This window comes from Pseudopipra pipra, chromosome W (assembly GCF_036250125.1).
Source record: "Pseudopipra pipra isolate bDixPip1 chromosome W, bDixPip1.hap1, whole genome shotgun sequence".
Lineage (NCBI taxonomy): Eukaryota > Metazoa > Chordata > Aves > Passeriformes > Pipridae > Pseudopipra > Pseudopipra pipra.
In genome coordinates, this window is record NC_087580.1 from 10569400 (window position 1) to 10585277 (window position 15878).

Genomic DNA, 15878 nt, shown 5'->3' on the forward strand with positions numbered 1-15878 from the left:
CCTTATCTCAGCCCATGACCCTTTTGCTGTATTTTCTCTCCCCTGTCCAGGTGTGGAGGGCAGTGATAAAGTGGCTTTGGTGGGTGCCTGGCACCCAGTCAGAGTCAACTCACCACACACCCATCTGGGGAGCTTTTGGGCTGAGTGACAGCGATTTAGGGAGCTCCTGCATTCAGAAATACCCATTTTGGGATCTTTGAGGCTCAGAAAAAAAGGTATAGGGAACTTGTGGGCTCAAAACCTGCAATTTCTGGTTTTCTGGGGGCTCAAAAACCTCCACTCAGGAGCTTTTGGTCTCAGATACTGCAAGTTTGGGAGCTTTTGATCTCAGAAGCAGTGATTTAGGGAGCTTTGGGGCTCAGAAGCATCCATTTAGGGAGCTTTTGGTGCCTCAAACACTGATTTAGGGAGATTTGGGGTTGAAAACCACCAATTTTTGGGAGCATTTGGCTCAAAACCACTCATTTAGGGAACTTTTGGCCTCAGAAAGTCTCATTTAGGGAGCTTTTGAGCTCACCCAATTCCAATTTAGGGAGCTCTTGGTCTCAGAAACAAGTATTTATGGATCTTTTGGAGCCTGAAGCAGCAATTCAGGTAGCATGTAGGTTCAGAAAGAGGGATTTAGGGAGCCCTGGTGCTCCAAACCACCAATTTAGTGAACCTTGGGCCTAAGAAACCCCAATTTGGGGAGCCTGAGGCTCAGAAAACCTAAGTACCAGTATCCTGGTATCAGGAGCTTTGGGTCAGGGAGAGCGATTTGGGGATATTTTCAGCTCAGAAAGAGCGAATGAAAGAGCTTTTGGGCTCCAAAAGACCAAGTGAAGCAGATTTTGGGCTCAGTAGCCCCCATGTAGGCAGCTTTGGAGCTCCAAACCAGCGATTTAGGAAGCTTTTGGGCTCAGAAACACTAATTTCGGGAGCAGAAGTAGCTCCACGGGGGGAAGGGTGGGAGTGAGGGGCTGCACTTACCTGGAAGAAGGTCGGGACGAAGCGGCTCCGCAGGGAGCACCGGGGAGCTCCTGACGCTTATATTCCTCCTGTCCTACCCCACTCCTACAGGATCCACCCCTGCCCTTTATGCCCTGGCACCCCAGTTCTCGGGTTTACACCAGTTTCTCGGAAATCCCTGGAAACCGAAAGCGAAAATGCTCCGAGCAGGGGGCGGCTCCTGGGGCGGGAGAGGAACGGCAGAGCCCCGGGGTCCCCGCTGGGGTGAGGGGGGCACAGCCAGTGGCCCCTGCCTGCTGCAAATTTTAACTGCTCGCAAGTAGGGGGTCTGCCCAATTGTGGGCAGTTAGGATAAAGGGGAACTATGGCTTGCCTGAATGGATAAGATCAGAGACTGACAGGGAAAGCCGGAAAAGAAGGGCTTTTAGCACATAGCAAAAGTAATCAATAACATTGCAAGGGAGACAGGAGATGGGTGGGAGAACATAGTTGCTTGAAATGATAAAGCTTTATGTAATTATAGTAATTACTCTATAGTAATAAAAATAGGGATAGGTAACCGAATGTGTATTTAGATAAGGCAGATTTCGTACCAATTCTCAAAGAATGTGTATGACAGATAATTTTTGAAACTTACTCCTTCCAAATGTATAAAAGCTGTTGTTTTTTGTTACTTGGTGGGCATACACTTGGAGGGGAAACCGCCTGTGTGACCCCGGCCATAATTACAAGTGTTTTAAATATTGTTTAAGGATTTCTTCGAATCACGGGACTCTGGAACCCCAATTTCAGGAACTTCGCAGCTTAGACACTCCTCTTTTGGAGGTTTGGGGTAATAACAGCAATTTCAGGAGTTTTGAGGCTGAGAAAGAGCAATCTGGGGGGCTCAGAAACACCCATTTAGGGACATTTTGGAGTCCAAAACACTGCTTTAGGGAGCTTTGGGGCTGAAAAACACTCATTTTGTGAAGATTTAGACTCAGAAATATCAAACTAAGGAGTGTTTGGACATCCAAAAAAACCTGTTTAGAGAGGGTTTTGCTCACAATGGCTGAAATATAAGTATGGGGAGGCCTGGCAGATTGTCTGTATCCCACTGCCCCAAACCCCTCAGCAATGCCATGTGCTTGCAATGGGGGAATCAACCACTGGATGGCTGGAAACATCTCCTGTGTCCCAAGGCACTGCCTGGAACACTGTCCTGGGCCTAGAGAAGCAAGTTTTAATGGTGACATGAAACCCCTGAATCAGACAGTGGAACTCATTTCTGAACCAGCCTCAGAGACACTTGGGCCAAAGAACCTGGCCCTGAGCGGGTGAATCACATCCCCTGTCATGCACCAGCCTCTGGGCAGATCCAAGGATGCAAGGGACAGGTGAAGAGGACACTGAGGGCAAAGGCTGGTGGGGCCTGCAAACACTGGGTTACACATTTACCAAAGGTTCCTCAACAGCAGAGGATCTGCCAGTCGGGCTGGCCCTGCCCAGTCAACATATTTACGTGCTGTGGAAGGGGACAAAGTTCCTGCAGTGCACATTAAAAACATGCTGGGGAAATGTGGTGGGTTTCTGTGGCTGGTTTGGTAGTGCTGGGGGGGGTGGGGGCTACAGGGGTGGCTTCTCTTAGAAGCTGCCAGAAGCTTCCCCTGTCCCGTGGAGCCAACACCAGCCGGCTCCAGGACGGACTCCCTGCTGCTGGCCAAGACCAAGCCAATGAGGAGTGACAGTAACACCTCTGGGATAACATATTTAAGAACAAAAGGCTGTGGGACAGAAAGAATTCCAGCCAGGGAAGAGCAGAGTGAGAACATGGGAACAACAAAGTAGACCCCAAGGTCAGTGCAGAAGGAGGGGCAGGAGGAGCTCCAGGTGCTGGAGCTGAGGCCCTGCAGCCCGTGGGGCAGAGCAGGGTGGGGCAGCTGTGCCCCTGTGCCCATGGGGGAGCATCGGGGTGCAGAGACCCCCCTGCAGCCCCTGGGGGAAAACTGGGGTGCAGAGACCCCCCTGCAGCCCCTGGGGGAGCATCGGGGTGCAGAGACCCCCCTGCAGCTCATGGGGGAGCATCGGGGTGCAGAGACCCCCCTGCAGCTCATGGGGGAGCATCGGGGTGCAGAGATCCCCCTGAATCCCCTGGGAGAGCATTGGGGTGCAGAGACCCCCCTGCATCCCCTGGGAGAGCATCGGGGTGCAGAGACCCCCCTGCATCCCCTGGGGGAGCATCGGGGTGCAGAGACCCCCCTGCAGCTCATGGGGGAGCATCGGGGTGCAGAGACCCCCCTGCAGCCCCTGGGGGAGAATTGGGGTGCAGAGACCCCCCTGAATCCCCTGGGAGAGCATTGGGGTGCAGAGACCCCCCTGCAGCCCATGGAGGCTCCCACGCCAGAGCAGGTGGATGCCCAAAGGAGGCTGTGACCCCATGGGAGGCCCAAGATGGAACAAGGTCCTGGCAGGGACCTGCGGCCCGTGGAGAGGGATGCCCAGGCTGGAGCAGGTTTTTCCTGGGTAGGACTCGTGGCCCCTGTGGGGGATCCACGCTGGTACAGCTCATCCATGAGGGACTGACCCCATGGAGGAGTGACCCACAGGACAGCAGGTTGGGAAGAGCTGCTACCCGAGGGGTGGACTCACACCAAAGAGGTCCATCAAGGACTGTCTCACGTGGGAGGGACCCCAGGGGAGCACGGGAAGGACTCCAACTCCTCTCTCTGAGTGGCAGCAGAAACAACTGACTGCAACCCCCATTCCCGTCCCCCTGCACTGCTGGGAGGGAGGAGGGAGAACATGGAGGGAAGGAGGGGTGGGGGGAAGGTGTTTTTAAGACTGTTTTATTTCTCACTCTTTGGCTCTTATCCTGTTAGCAATAAATTTAAGTAATATCCTCACTTTGAGTCTGTTCTGCCCATTGCAGGTAATCAGCAGCTGACCTCTCCCAACTCTTATCTCAGCTCATTAATCCTTGGCTGTGTTTTCCTCTCCTCTGTCCAGTTGCAGAGTGAGAGAGTGGCTTTAGTGGGTACCTGGCATCCGGCCAGGGTCGACCCGCTACAGGAGAACAGTCTGGGTTATTCCTGCCTCAGGCAAAGGCAAACCCACCCGTGGGATTGATGTTGCTCAAGGACACGAGTGCACTTGGTGGGTGATGTGGGAGAGTGGGAATTCCTGTGTGTGCCTTAAGGGGATTTGACTTGGGGTGAAAATAGCCAATGAATTAAATTTGATGTTAAGAACTAGCCAACACTTCTGTGGTGGCTACGTGTGCATCACCTGAGCACCTCACAGCATCGACCTCAACCACAAGTGTTCTGGGGATCTGAGCCTTGACTTCCCTCGGAAGGAAGGAGGAACTTTGATCAAACTGAACAACAATTGAACAGTGGAGTCAGAACTGACTCAAATGTGCCACACGCAACAATCCAACACCTCCCACACAGCTTTCCTGTTCCCAGGGATGGAAGCCAAAGTCATGGACTGAATGAATTCAACAAACAGAGATTCACAGCACCTGAGGTAAGAGGAGAGAGGCAGGCTTTGCAGCCAAGCCCTCTCTCCCCCCTCCTTTTCTGCAGTGAAGCTGTAGAGGGGGGCTATTTCTTTCCCTCCACTGTAAGAGGAGGAGAGGCTCAACTTGAAGCTGAGCCAAGAGACTGGGCCATGGAAGTAGGCCCGGCGCTCGGGAGAAGAGTCCCAGGTGAAATTGGAGACGAGCCAAGAGCTCAAAAGTTGCCTGCCAAAGCTGACCGGGGACAGCCGAGAACTGACGTGGAGGAATGAAGATTCCAGGTTGTGGAGAATGGGGAATGGGGGTGGGAAAAGTGGGATAAGAGGGGAAAATGGGGAATTGGGATGGGAAAAATGGGAATAAATTGGAAAAATGGGGAATGGGGGTAGGAAAAGAGGGATTGGAGATAGGAAAAGAGGGATTGGAGGTGAGAAAATGGGGAATTGGGGTTGGAAAAGTGGGGGTGGGGAGGCCAAAGTGGGGAATGTGGCAGGAAAAGTGGGATTGGAGCTGGAAAATCGGGATTGGAGCCCCCTGAGCCTCTGGAATTCCCGGCAGGAGCAGGACATTCCCTACAGGAACAGTAAACTCACCTTCCTGCTCCAGAACTGCCTGAGTGACAACACCAAGGTGTGAGTGCAGAGCCCAAAATTCCAACCAGGAATCCCAAAATTCCCACCCCTGAATCCCAAAATTCTCACTGAACCCTGAAATTCCCCCCCCCCCCCCCCAGTCCCAAAATTCCTCCCCAGTTTCCCCCCTGGATCCCAAATTTCCCCCTGAATCCCCAAATTTCCCCCAAAATTCCCCCGTGAATCCCAAATTTCCATCAACATTCCCCCCTGAATCCCAAAGTTTCCCCATGAACCTCCAAATTTCCCTCCAAATTCCCCCTGAATCCCAAAATTCCCCCAAAATATCTCCTGAATCCCCAAATTTCCCCCCAATTTCCACTTTGAATCCCCAAATTCCCCCCAAATTCCCCCTTGAATCCCCAAATTCCTCCAAAATTCCCCCCTAAACCCCCAAATTTCCCTCAAAATCCTCCCTGAATCCAAAAAATCCCCCCTAAATCCCCAAATTCCTCCCTGAATCCCAAATTTCCCCTCCCCAGGTTGACGTTAGTAACCATTTCCCTCCTGGAGGAGAATTTTTGGGAATCCTAATCTCCCCCAAACTTTCATCTGGGTGGGCTCAGCTTTGTGGTGACACCCATGGAATCAAGGGGCCATTGTGGCACTGCAGGGCCTCATGGAAACAAAGGAACCCTGGGACACTGTGCAAATCAAGGAGGCATTGTGCCACTGAAGGCCCTATGCACCAGAGGACACTGTGGAAACTCATGGAATGCAGGGGCCATTTTGGCACTACAGGGCCCTCTGGAGCCAAAGGAACCCATGGACAAATTGGAATCTCATGGAATCGAGGGGCCATTGTGACACTACAGGGCCTTAGGGATGCAAAGGAGCACCAGGACTCTGTGGAATCTTGTGGGACGAAGGGGCCATTGGGACCCTGAGGAATCCCATGGAATCCAGAGGCAATGGTGACACTGAGGAATCCCATGGAATCCAGAGGCCATTGTGACCCTGAGGAATCCCATGGAATCCAGAGGCCATTGTGACACTGAGGAATCCCATGGAATCCAGAGGCCATTGTGACCCTGAGGAATCCCATGGAATCCAGAGGCCATTGTGACACTGAGGAATCCCATGGAATCCAGAGGCCATTGTGACACTGAGGAATCCCATGGAATCCAGAGGCCATTGTGACCAGGCATTATGGAGCCAAAGGGACCCTTGGACCCTGCAGAACCTCGTGGAAACCCGCCCACTGTGAAACCTTGTGGTCCCATGGGGCCATTTGGACACAGTGCAGGCTCATTAAATCCAGGGGGCTTGGTGACACTGAGGGGCCTCCTGGAGCCAAGGGGACCCTGTGAGAGGATGTAACCTTGTAGAGTGAAGGGACCATTGTCCCACTGCAGAACCTCTTGGAACCAAGGGGCCACAGTGCCACTGAAGAGTCTCCTGGCACCCCCTGTGCCTCCCCAGAACTCCATGGGATCAAGCAGAGCCGCTGCCTCCCCCCCGCCGCACGGACCGGAGTCGCCGGCTCTGCCCCGCTGGGACACCTCTGGAGTCAGCGTGTTCTTGGGCAGCACAGCTCATCTCAGGCCAGAGAGTTTCCCACATTTTGCTTTGCCCCCTCTTTCCCCTGGTTTTGTTGTTTGTTCTTTGTTCAGTCAGGGGGAAGAGGGGGAAGGGAGGCACCTGTTGATCCCTGGGTTTGTCTTTACAAAAGGGAGTTGGGGCAGGGGGGAGAGAAGAGGCAATTTCTCTCTCGGCTCTTGCTTTGAACTGTTCTGTTGGTATTGTTGTTTTTGCTGCTATATTTCTTGTCAGTAAATTGTTATTTTTTCACTTATACCTCCTTGTATTTTTGTCTCCCTGTATTGGTGGGGAATAAAAGGGGAGTGAGTTCATTTGATTGGATTTCCCTGCCCAATCTGTGTCTTTAAACCAGGACAGGTTGCTCAAGGGCTCCCTGAAATTTGGCATCATCCACAAAGGACTTGAAAATACATTTGGTCCCATTGTACAGAAAGATAATAAAGATGTTCTACAGTGGTGTTCAAGGGCTGCTCACTGAGGGATTTCATCAGGAAGTTGCTGCCAAGAGGACTTTGTACCATGGATTTTTTTGGACACTCTTCATTCAGCCAACTTCCCACCCACCACATCTTCCACTTCTGCACTCCAGTCTGGCTCTAAGAGACCCCAGCAGACCATGTCAAGGGCCTTGCTGAAGTCTGGGCACACAACACCCCCTTCTATTCCCTCCCACAGGGGTTCTGCAATCCCTGCCTTGTCCTTCCCATGCCTGGCAATGGCTGCAGGAGGACTTGCCCTCTCCCCTTCCCTGCTTAGCCTGAGCAGTGTGGAACTCTGCCAACCCTCCTTGCTGTCCTGTTTGCAGACTGCTTCCATGTCTGCCTTTGCCAAGGCCCCAGGAAGCTCTGGGCTGGCTCTGGCCTTTCCAAGGGTTTGGGAGAGGTCTCCCAGTGACACTGCCCAGCCTTCTCAATATCCCTGACACCAAAACCTTTTCCATAGCCCACACTTCCAGAGGAGTGCCCAGGACACAACACAGGTTGTCCTGGTGGTTCTGGAGAATGAGAAGGGATTTCTTCCTCCAGGCCAACCCCTCCAATTGGATTGGAGTGCAGCTGAAGGGTTTCCTCAGCATTTCCCTGGTGCCTCCCTGCCCTGAAGGTTTGTGGCCATCAGGCTGGAGCTGAGGGGGTTGGGCAGGTGCCTGAGGAGGGGGGAGAACAAGGGCTGTGTCCAACTGTGCCAGGAGGGCTGTGCTGGGCAGGGATGAGGAGGCTGCAGAAAACAGTGGCACTGGGGAGGTGAGAGGAGCAGCTGGAGAGACCTTGTGCCTGCCCACGCTGGGCAGGAGCTGCCCCAGGATGGCAGCTCTGAAGCACTCCCAGGATGTCCCTGTGAACAGGAGGGGAAGGCTGGATCTGAAAATGGAACCTGGAAAGCAGAGAGCAGGAGTGTCATGGTGACACTGCAGGAGAGTTGCAGCCCTGGAGCAAGGTGACAGAAGAAGTGCCCCAGTCCATGCCCTGCCCTCAGAAGATCCCAGAACATCCTGGAGATGCTGGAAGGGAGCCCAGCTCTGCTTCACAAGTTCCCAGGGCCTGTCCCTGCCTGTGCTCCAAGGGCTTCCAGCCCCCAGGACTGTGCTCAGAGAGCACTCAGGCCTTACAGCCAGAAAGGGGCTCAGGAGGACAGTGTGGAAGGGGCAAGAGAGCAGCTCTGGGAAGACCAAGCACTGCTGCTCCCTGGCAGTGCTGCTGGGCTGGGATTCTTGTCTCCTTGCCGTTTGCAAATACACCCTGTCCTGCAGTGTGCTGTCCTTTGGGAACAGCTAAGAAGAAGGGTCTTGGACAAAGAAGGCACTGCAGGGTCCTTTATATGGTTTAAATAGTCAGAGAGTACAATTCATCATTTATACATCTCTGGGTCAAAAGGTGAACACTAAATTAGAAGGCGGGTGCATAATAATATTTAATTGCACAGAACTGACAGGGTCAGATCCAGGGATGGGGAGGAGATGGAGGGGGGCTTCAAGTTGGAAAATATGGCAGTGCTGACAAACAGGGAGACCACAGCCAGGTGAGGGAGGCACGTGGGAAAGGCTTTGTGCTGTCCCTGCTCACAGGGGATCCCCAGAGCACAGCCTTTACTGAGCTCGCTCGCTTCTGCTTTCACACATAGAATAGAAACATATTCTTGCAAAAACACTTAGGCATCAGCAGCTGCCTTCAGCCAGACTGCTTTGACCTTGTACTCTTTATATCTCAAGGCTGTGACCATGGGAACTATCTAGTTAGCCTTACTGTTCTGGAAAACGGCCTAACACTCTGTAATCTTTCAAAGCCCTCAAACTTCAGGGGCTTCGTGGGGCTGTGACTTCACCCCACAGCTCAGCACTGCCCAGGATCCTGTCTGATTTCTGAGAGTCCTTGAATTCTTCATCTCTGAGAGGAAAAGACTTTGCATTTAAGTGCTTCTTCCTAAACTGAGAGAACAATTTCTATGTCCCAGTGCCTCCCCAAAGCCCCTGACTCTGTGTGCTTGGTCAAATCCTCCCTGTAAAATACCTTGTGGGGATCTGGAGCTGGGAGCAGGTCTGACCCTGCAAGAGCACGGCATCCAAAGGATGCTGCCCTCCCCTCCAAGGGATTTCTCCTTGCCCACAGCCCTTCTCCCCCAGCCCTGGCAGCAGCTCCCGGGCCGGCTGAGAGCTACCCCTGGCAGGCAGCAGAGTCCCTGCCCAGCACAGCGCCCTGGGCTGCAGGACCCTGCTCTGCCCCACAGCCCTGGGCACCCCTGGCTGCACCCCCGGCTTCACAGCTCTTCCAAAGTGCCCCAAAACAACTCCTGCTCACCCATCCCATCAGCTGGGGCTGGGCCAGCTTTAGGAGATGCCTCCAGCAGCTGCCCCTGCACTGCCCTGCAGCCACAGACTCACCCTGTGCAGCCCTGCCAAGATTCCTCCTGCAGGGAGCTCTCAGCCATCCTGCCAGTGCTGAGCCCCTTGAAGCTCTGGCTGTGCCCTTCTGGTGTCCCTGAGCTGCCCTGGCAGTGCCCCCAGCCCTGCTGGGCTGTGCAGAGGAACTGCTCCTGGGCAGAGCTGTCTCTTGGCAGCGCTGCCCGCTTGCCAGGGGCTCCCTGTGTGCCAGGAGCCCGGCCCAGCTCAGCAGCACAGACACAGCTGTCACCCTCGGGGGCTTTGGGGATGAGTCCCTGAACGTCAGACCCTGAGGAAAGTTGCAGGAACCTCTTGAGAAACCAAAGGGACATTCCAAGTGTAAAGTTTCTGGTCGTGTTAATGGGTCCCACTGAGGGACCCAACTGAGAAAACATCCCCAGAATCTTGTAAAAGCACAAATCTGGAAACGGGGATGACAGGTCAGAGAATCACAGAATCACCAAGATTGGAAGAGACCTTCAAGATCTTCTGGTTGAACTGTCAACCCAGCACCACCAGAATCACCCCTAAACCATATCCCAAAGTGCCACACCCAGACGCCATCTGAACACGTTCAGAGACTCCAACACCTCCCTGGGGCTACTTGTTCCAATGCATAAAAACTCTCTCAGTGAAAAAAAAAGAGGGTTTTTGAATATCTGATCTGAACCTTGCCCGATGCAACTTAAGGCCATTTCCTCACCTCCTATCACTAAAGGCTTTGCAGAAGAGACCAACCCCCACCCCACTAAAACCTCCTTTCAGGTCATTGTAGAGAGCAATGAGGTCCCCCCTGAGCCTCCCCTTCTCCACACTCAACCAGCCCAGTTCCCTCAGCCGTCCCTCAGCACACATGTTTTCCAGAGCCTTCCCCAGCTCCGTTCCCTTCTCTGGACATGCTCCAGCCCCTCAAGGGCCTTTTTGCACTGAGGGGCCAGAACTGGACACAGCACTCCAGGTGGGGCCTCAGCAGTGCCCAGCACAGAGGGGCAATCAGTCCCTTTGGCCCCACAAGGTCCTGCAGTGTCCCGATGGCCCCTTGATTCCGTGAGGCTCCACAGTGTCCCAGGGTCTCCCTGCTTCCATGAGTTTCCCCAGTGTCCCAGGTTTCCTTTGGTTCCATGAGACCCAGATGTGAAGCCGTGGCCCCTCGATTCCACGAGGTTTTGCAGTGTCCCGATGGCTCCTTTCTGCCCTCAGGTTCTGCACAGTCTCAGGGTTCCTCTGCTTTCAGGAGGTTCCGCAGTGTCCCGATGGCCCCTCGATTCCAGGACGATCCCAAACGTCCCAGGCTTCCTTTGGTTCTAGGAAACCCTGCATGTCCAAATGGTCCCTTGATGCCATGAGTTTTCACAGTGTCCCCATTTTCCCTTGCTTCCATGGGGACCTGCACTGTCACAACGGTCCCTTGATTCCATCAGGTTCCAGTCTCCCAGGGCTTCTTCATCTCCGTGAGACTCCGCAGGGTCACAATGGTCCCTTGATTCTGTCAGATTCCACAGTATCCCAGGATTCCTTTGCTTCCCTGGGCCCTGCAGAGTCACAATGGACTGTTGATTCCATGAGGTTCCACGGTGTCAAAATGGCCCCTTGATTCTGGGAGTTTCCACAACATCCCAAGATTCCTTTGGATCCACAAGGCCCAGCAGTGTCACAATGGCCCCTTGATTCCATGAGGTTCTTCAGTGTGACAATGGCCCTTTGTTTCTATGAGGTTCCACAGTGTCCAAGGATTCCTTTGGTTCCATGAAGCCCTGCAGTGTCACAATGGGTTGTTGATTCCGTGCAATTCTGCAGGGTCACAAAGGCCACTTGGTTCCACGAGTTTCCTCAGGGTCCCGGGCTTCCCTTGGTTCCATCAGGTCCTGCAGGGTCACAGGCACCCCTTGCTCCCACGTGGTTTCCCAGTGTCCCAGGTTTCATTTTATTCCAGGAGGCCCTGCAATGGCACAATGGCCACACAATTCCATCAGGTTCCCCAGTGTCCCAATGGCCCATTGATTCCATGAAGTTGCAAAATGTCCCAGGGTTTCTTTGCTGCCATGAGGTCCCCCGTGTCACACTGGCCACTTGGTTCCAGGAGATTCTGCAGTGTCCCAGCTTTCCTTCAGATCCATGAGGCCCTGCAGTGTCACAATGGCCCTTTGATTCCAGGAAGTTCCACACTCTCCCAGAATTCCTCTGCTTCCATCAGCTTCGCAGGGTCTCAATAGGCCCTTGACTCTATGAGGTTCCAAACTGTCCCAGGGTTCCTTTGGTTCCAGGAGACCCTGAAGTGTCACAACAGCTCATTGATTCCCTGACTTTCTCTGGTGTCACAATGGCCCCCTTGATCCCAACAAAGGCACCCTATCTAAATTTGTTCTTTGCAAACTGTCCTTGCTGTCACCTCCTGGCAGTGGCTTCATGGCCCCTGTCAGAGCCAGCCCTGTCCCTGCACTGACCCAGCTCTGCTGCCCCACAGATGCTGGATCAGGAGGGGAAGGCCCACGGTGCAGGGCAGTGCACTGGGACTCATCCTGGAAGGGACCTCGGCAGGTTTCTGGGCCAAACCAAAGCACAGCCAGTGCAGAAAGGGACACAGGGATGGGCAGTTTGTGTGCTCTGCCACCTCAGGGGGAGATGTAGAGCTACAGGGGCACCCAGCCCAGGTGGATCCCTCCAGGAGATGGTTCCCAGGTCTCATCTAGGCAGTGGGTGCTCCGGTTTGATGTTCACTGGTGGTTACACCCACCCACACCCACACCAGTCTCATGTGCACACACACCAGTCTCACCAGAGTCTGGCCCCCCAGAGAACACAAGACCCCATCATTTGTGCTTCCCACTCCAGAAAGTGGCACTTGGACCTCCCTCCAAACCCAGAGCACAGAGTTCCCTTGTCCTAAAAAGTTCTTGGCAATGGAGGGATGAAGCAAACGGGACAGACTGTGGGGATCCCTTGCTGGGCATGGCCAGGGATGGGCACTGACCACTCACCTGTTTGCACGTGACCAGTGAATCCGAAAAATCGGCCCGAAAGACTGCTCAGAGACATTCTTTTATCTTTAAGCAGCAAGGTATTTGTTTATTCAAGGTTGGGAGCAAGCCAGCTCACACTGGACAAACTTGCTCAACTTGAAAGTGCAAAACTAAGCCATTTTATACACTTTGGATACAGGGTTACCTCATTTATTATACATATTAATAAGTAGGCTGGTCTCTGGGCAGAGTCTTTCCAGACATGCCCAGTCTTCTACTGTGGGGTCTTCTCCTCAAGCCTTCATCCCTCTGGTGTTTGCCATGGACGTCTTCCTCAATTTGACCTCTTCAATCAGGTGACCTGAATTCTTCAAGCTTGCAAAATCCTGGCTCTGGGCCTTCTAGATCTTATTCAAACGTCTGGGTTACCTAATTTATTACTCTGTGTGTACTACTCCTATTCTTTCTATAATAAGGCCTTTGGTCCAGTGACCAGAAAAGAACATGAGATTAACCAGTGCTCCGAAAATGTTCTTCCAGCAAAACAGGTATTGGGATTTCTTAGTAGGCCAAGATATCTCAGTTAACTCTTCCAGGCCTGGCTCCTGTTTCAATCCTCCTTCCGGCCCTTCTTGTGGATGGGCATCACATGAGCCCCTCCACTCATCGGGTCCTCCCTAGTGAGCCAGGACTGATGGTAAATGATGGAGGGTTTCTGCTGAGCTCTCCCTCCAGCTCCCTCAGCACCCTTGGATGAATCCCTTCTGGTCCCATAGACTTGGGAGTGTCTCAGTGGCTCAGCAGATCACCAGCTGCTTCCTCCTGGATTACAGAGGGTCCATTCTGCTCCCTGTCCTTGTCTACCAGCTCAGGGGGCTGGTTGTCCTGAGGATAACAGGCCTTTCTGTTAAAGACTGAGGCAAAGAAGGCATTAAATGCCTTGGCCTTTTCCTCATCCTTGGTGACAACGTTCCCCCCGGTGTCCAATAAAGGATGGAGATTTTCCTGTGCCCTCCTTTTGTTGATGATGTATTATATAAACCCTTTTTATTACCCTTTACAGAAGTAGCCAGATTGAGTTCTAGCTGACCTTTTACCTTTCTAATTTTCTCTCTACATGGCCTAACAACATCCTTGTACTTTTCCTGAGCTGCCTGCCCCTTCTTCCAAAGGTCATAAACCCTTTTTATCCCCCCCAGTCCCAGAAAAGTTCCCTGCTCAGCCAGGCCAGTCGTCTTCCCTGCTGGCTCATCTTGCAGCACACATGGACAGGCTGCTCCTGTGCCTTCAAGATTTCCTTCTTAGAGTATGTCCAGCCTTCCTGAGCCTCTTTGTTATTAAGGACTGTTTTCCAGGAGGCTGTCTCAACCATTTCAGTGTCCTGAACAGGCCAAAGTCCACCCTCCAGAAGTCTAAGGTAGAAGTTTTATTGACCCCTTCCTTACTTCACGCAGAACTGAAAACTCCATCATTTCATGGTTGCTGTGCCCAAGACACCTCTGACCATCACATCTCCCAACAGCCCTTCTCTGTTCAAATCTTTCATCTCTCTTGACCAAGCATTATTCCCTTGCCAAGTCTCCCATCTCCCTTGTCCCCGTTCCCCTTGACCTTCCCAAATCTGCCATCATGTTGGGAGCAGCTTTCTGATGACATTCATGACTTCTGACTCTTTGCCTTCCCACAAATCAGCTGGAGGCTACTCAGTTCCTGTGACAGAAGTGACCTGGCATCCAGAAGGACAATGAGCTCCTGGGCTGCTGGTCCCTGCCCAGTGCACCCAGCAGTCCTGCACCGCTCCTGAGGTACCTGCCTCAGCTCAGGCCTTCCAGCTCGTGCTCCAAAAGAGCTCCCGTAGGTCCTGGGACACTTTTCCCAGTCCCACATGAGGGCTTCAGCTACCCCAGAGAATGCTGGAGGCACTGGTGGCCTCTCTGCAAACAGCTGACTCAAGCCCTGAATGTAGATTTTAGGAAATAGTGGAACCCTCTGACATGAAGACTTCTATGTACTCTCTGGAGAAGTCTTCCTTCCCAGATTCATGAATGTTCTTTATGCAGTCATTTCCCAAACACATTTTCTACCAACAGTTTGAGTGGTGAAACATTGCTCAGAGGTTCTTCTCAGTTGGTATTAGCACATTTTATATCTCTACTTCTTCCTCGCTTTTTTTTTCTTCCTCTCTATTTTTGACGAGCTCTCAAGGAAAAGATTGCTTGAATTGTGGGATAACTCAGATTGGAAGAGTTTCCTTTGCAATGGTCCTTGCACCAGTGTCTTCAATTGGATCAGGTGTGACTTTGGTCACCACTGTTCTGATTAATTCTTATAATCCACCTGACCTGTGGTCCTGCAGGCCCCCTCTGGCATGTGTAAGCATCTTCCAATTTATTCAGGTTTACTCAGCTGTGCAGCAGAAGCTCTACAGGGATCTCTGAAGCCGTCAGATTCTCCCCCCAGGACGGCAATCGCTACATTTATGCCCAAGAAAAGGCCTGGGCACAGCAGGATCTGCCCATCTCTAGGACTGCCTGGACTTCCCTGGAGGGTGTCCCTGGACAGGTCCCACACAATTCAGTCCAACAGCTGATTTGGAAGGGGACTCAAAATTGTTGCTCCTTTTGGAGTTTGTTAATTTTTAAAGGTCTTGACTGAATTCAATCACTTAGTTTCAAGCTGATGGGCTCTCTCAGACCAGTCTCTCCTCTCATCTATGTGGACAATGAGCTGGGACCACTCAGGGGACTAATGACTTCAGTGCTCTGGCTGCACATCAACACAGCTTTGTTTCATTGCTTCAAACCCACCATCCCCTCTTCTCCCCCTGGCATTTCAAATCACCCTCTTTTTGGAGCCATGTGCTCTGCTCCTCTCTGCCTAAAAACAAAATCAAAAGATGAAAGGAAGAATGCCAGTCTTTATTGCACATTTTTTCTCATGTTTCTTTCCGTGAACTGTGAATTTTCATTTAAAAGCATAACAACTTAATTAATCGGAGATTTGAGACTTGAATAATGAGTTTCATCTGCTCCACTGCAGGCCCTTATGGGAACTTGTTTTCTCCAGGCTCCCTCTGTAGTCAGTGGAGACAAGAGAAGGCTCTGGAGGCTGGGTTCTCCCAGTCTAAAACTGGCAGGCAAAGGAAAGGTTACAAATCTCTTCCTGGCACTGTTCTCTTGCTCTGCATTTGGGTTGGAACATTTGAGAGCAATAGCAACGAGCAACTGTATGGCAACAAGTGCCTTTTTGTGCAGACGGGTGTGAGGTGGGACTCTGTGACACACTGTGTGGATCCATAATAAATTTTGGTCATTATTTAGAGTACTAAAAAGACAAGTTATACTTGGTCCCTATTCTGCCCTCCTCTCTCTTTTCCTGAAGAACCAGAGAGTAAGAAGCTGTGGCAGAAAGCAGAGGATTGC

At 52.3% G+C, this 15878-nt stretch overlaps 1 protein-coding gene across 5 annotated transcripts in view; it reads right to left on the reverse strand.

The window, feature by feature from the left end:
• The window catches only part of LOC135406068 (uncharacterized), a 361545-nt gene that overhangs the window by 12220 nt on the left and 333447 nt on the right, over nucleotides 1-15878 (reverse strand). The window contains exon 1 of one of the 5 annotated variants that reach the window (XM_064640622.1): nucleotides 970-1369. The exons of 3 other annotated variants lie outside the window; for them this stretch is intronic. The gene's annotated coding sequence lies outside the window, so the exon portion shown is untranslated. Of the gene's footprint in view, nucleotides 1-969; nucleotides 1370-15878 lie in introns of those variants that run through there. One more of the 5 variants, XM_064640624.1, reaches the window with a different exon arrangement.